We start from the raw sequence: 4024 nt of genomic DNA on the forward strand, positions 1-4024 counted from the left end.
AGGTATACAGTACATTAATTAGACATTTATATAGTTTATAAAACGATCTCCTTAATTGCTCTTTCTCTCCTCTGGCTCTCCACCTAGCCATTATATTAATACTACCTGCATTCCTATGCCGTGCTCCCCATCCCTATGACCGTGTATCAACTACTAATTTGTACTTCTTTAACCCTTCTCCCCTTTCTCCCAGCCCCCCTTGAAAACATTTATTCCTGGCTACAGTCAGAGCTGGTCCAACTAAGCATTTTTGTTTATTGTTTGTTTTGCTTTTTAAAATGCTTTAAATTTTTATAGAATGGTAAATGAATTCAGTATTTGAAAGCAGTTTAATGGTCCATTAAAATAAGAATTAGGTTCTTATTTTACTTCTCTTTAAATCCAAATCCATATGATCAGTTTTATAGATATGTGGCTACTGGGCAGGTTCAGTATTTGGGTGATGTCAGTGAGGTGCCCGGGAAACAAAAGTTAAGGAAGGAAAGCCCTGAGAATAAGCACCCTCTTAAATTTTGTGCCCTAGACACTTCACTCGCCTAACTCTAGTCTTGGTCTTGTAATTGGCTAATCACAGTTTAAGATTCCTGGTGAATCTTGGTAACTAACAAAGGGATGTAATCCAGATGTTTATCATTCTCCAATAAGCATCATACCTGTAGAAATTTCCACTATCTCATCAAAGGTAAAAATGTACTTTGAATACTGAAGTAGCAAAGATGAGATTTAGAGAGATATTCATATTCTAGAAGGGGGAAGGGCTGGTGCAGAAACTCCAGTAAGTGTTTAGCAGTCTCTGGAACAGAAATATATTTTTTCTCACACGAAAATTAATCAGCGTTTAAGAAAACTTACATTATTGGCTTCATGAACAATTAATGCTATATTCCCATCAAGTGAGTTAAGTAGCTAGATTAAAATGGTCTCAGGCCTATCCCAGGAGATAGACAGTCTCCAATATGATAACATTGGTAGAATTTGATACTATAGCAATTTATGCTATCAGAGCAGATTTAAATCACAAGGTAACCGAATTACAGAGTTTCTTACTGTATCAGAAAAGGTCCCCGCATGATCATAGTCAAGGTATGTTAAAGGTGCCTACAATTTGTTAGTTGGTAAATCTAGTTTCCAGTTTATATTTTACTTTCATGAATATGGGTATCAAAACTACTTGCAGAAATCAATTTTAGGACATGAAATTAGGAGACGGTATTATTATAAAACATCCATGACATTTTTAGGATGCCCATTTATAAATTTATTTTAAAAAGGCTGAGCATAGGGAATAAAAGACTTCTTGAAATGTACATAGCCAGCCCACAGAAATAATGCTGGAAAATACAGAAGATATATGCCATTAAAATAAGTAAGCCCAAAAAATGCATCTTCTTGCACTTGGTATATACTGGTACACAATCAAGAAACTATGTACCTGAGAATTTCCAATGTGTTTTTACTTCAAATTGAAATAAAATGACTCAAACAAAATTCACATCAAAAGAGCTCTATAGAGATCATCGAAGGTATTCAAGTGGAGGGATAAATTTTATGAATAGAAATGTCCAGATAACTTCAGGTTGAAAAGGAATACCATTTCAAATATAAAACCTACTCCTTTAACTTTAGATGCTAAAAATATGCTTACTATATTCTTCTGCCTTATTAAGTGGAGTCAAGTGAACATGGTTAAATTTGTTTTTCAAGTTGAAATTTTTTTTCTGAATTTCAGGATTACCTGAAATCCATTTTTTCACATTACTCAGGATTATAGGTTAAAAAGGAAAGAAATGATTTTTTGGAGTGAACATTGTCAACCAATGATAATTGGTGCCATTTGATACCAATAGGAATCCTCAGATTGGAGTGTGGTGAAGAAGGAAACTTTATTCACTGCAAACAGATCAATTGCCATATAGCACAACTCACAGCATGGCTGTGAGACAGCTTAATAGTGTTATAGCTCAATTATAAAATAGCAGGGCTGTGAAAAAGCATGGCTGTGAGGTGGCTCTGGGGTGAGGCAGCTGCAGAGTGAGGCCGCTCTCCAGCTAGACAGCTGGGCTCTGTTCTACCTGTTCTGCTCCTTACTGCTCTGGTCTGATCCGTCCTGCTCTACACCAGCCTATTTGCTCCACGCCACCTGCTCTGCTCCACTTTACCTCCTCTACTCCAGCAAGACTCCTTTAGTGTTTCAACTCCAGCTGGGAAACACAGTCTTTGGTCTTTGGTGGAAAGGGAAAGTGCCCTCTCTGAGTCAGAGATGACTTATATAGTGAAACATCCCAGCCCCTGGTCTCTGATTAGTCTGTCCTCATGCAAATGAGGACTCCAAATCTTCACAGTTTGATTGGTCCAAAAGTCACTGTCCTGATTGGTCAGATTGGAGCCACTCTGATTAGTCGGTGAAGATGCTGATGGGGATGTAGTTGTGCAGCTCCAAGTGGAGAGGGAAAGCTTCACTCTTATTGATTGAAATACAATTCCAGGAACTTTTTTATAAAGGCTGCCTAAGATGGCAGGAACACAGTTCAGGCAGGCACTTCAGTGTAGGAGACAGTTTGTGTGAGAGATCCCTATTTAGAAACAACTGCTGGGCTCTGTTTTTAAATTTGAGCTCAGTTAGCCACCCAGAGCCCTTCTTTGTAGGTATCTTCTTTCTCAGGGTTCACAACATGTACCTGGCTACAAGATGCAATATATTTGTTTTTCTTTTCAGTAGGGATCTCTAATTTTTCCTGTCCTTTTATTTCTCCTAAACTAAAGACAATGTCAAAATAAAAGTTGATTCAGTGTCCTACTTAGTCAGATTCTCATTAAAATTTTTATAGAAATAATTTAATTTGCTGTATTCATGTTACCAGAAAGTCAATAAATAACCTTAACAATAATTATGTAATTGTCTCTTTAATGTTTTTAATGTATTCCTCTAGGAGATCAAAAGGAGTTACCTCCCTTTAACTCTGTAAAGTACCAAGTTAACTATCAATTATAAAACACTAGAATATAAGGGTTAGAAAGGCTCCTAAAGGTAATCTAGCTCAACTACTTTATTTTACCAAGGGAAATTGGGGACACAGAGAAGAAATGATACAGATAGCTGGAGCTAATATCAGTGGAAGCAAAACTAATAATTTGCCATGTCATTATCATGATCATGTACTATTACACCCCACATTAATAAAAAAAAAAAGACCTAAGCAAGAATAGTACCCATAGACCATGAGCCAATGAGAATAAAGAAGAAGGCTTGAGGTATCACACTCTCTGACTTCAAATATTACTACAAAGTAACAATAATCAAAACAGTATAATGCTGGCAGAAAAACAGGCACAAAAACCAAAGGAACAGAATCGAGAGTCCAGAAATAAACCCTCATATACATGGGCAAATAATTTCGAGAAAGGAGCCAAAAACATACAATAGAGAAAAGAAAGCCTCTTTAATAAATGGTGCTGGAAAAATTGGAAAGCAACACGCAAAAGAATGAAACTAGAATGCTATCTGTCACCACATACCAAAATTAACTCAAAATGGATCAAAGACCTAAATAGAAGTCCTGAAACAATAAATTGCATAGAAGAAATCATAAATACTAAACTCATAGACCTTGGATTTAGAGACGAATTTATGAATTTGACCTCAAAGGCAAGGAAAGTCAAAGCGAAAATAAATAAATGGGACTATATTAAACTAAAAAGCTTCTGCACATCAAAAGAAACAATCAACAAAACAGAGACAACCTTCTGAATGGGAGAAGACATTTACAAAAATGTCTCCGATACGGGGCTAATACTCAAAATATATAAATAACTCATACAACTCAGCAGCAGCAAAAAAAATAACAAAAGCAAAACAAAACAAAACAAACAACAAAAACCTAAAGAATCTAATTTAAAAATTGGCAGAGGACCTGAACAGACACTTTTCCCAAGAAGACATACAAATGGCCAACAAATATGTGAAAAGGTGCTCAATATCGCTAGCTAACAGGGAAATGTAAATCAAAATCACAATGAGATACCA

The sequence above is a fragment of the Pteropus alecto genome, unplaced genomic scaffold (genome assembly GCF_000325575.1).
Source record: "Pteropus alecto unplaced genomic scaffold, ASM32557v1 scaffold1027, whole genome shotgun sequence".
NCBI classification, from domain to species: domain Eukaryota; kingdom Metazoa; phylum Chordata; class Mammalia; order Chiroptera; family Pteropodidae; genus Pteropus; species Pteropus alecto.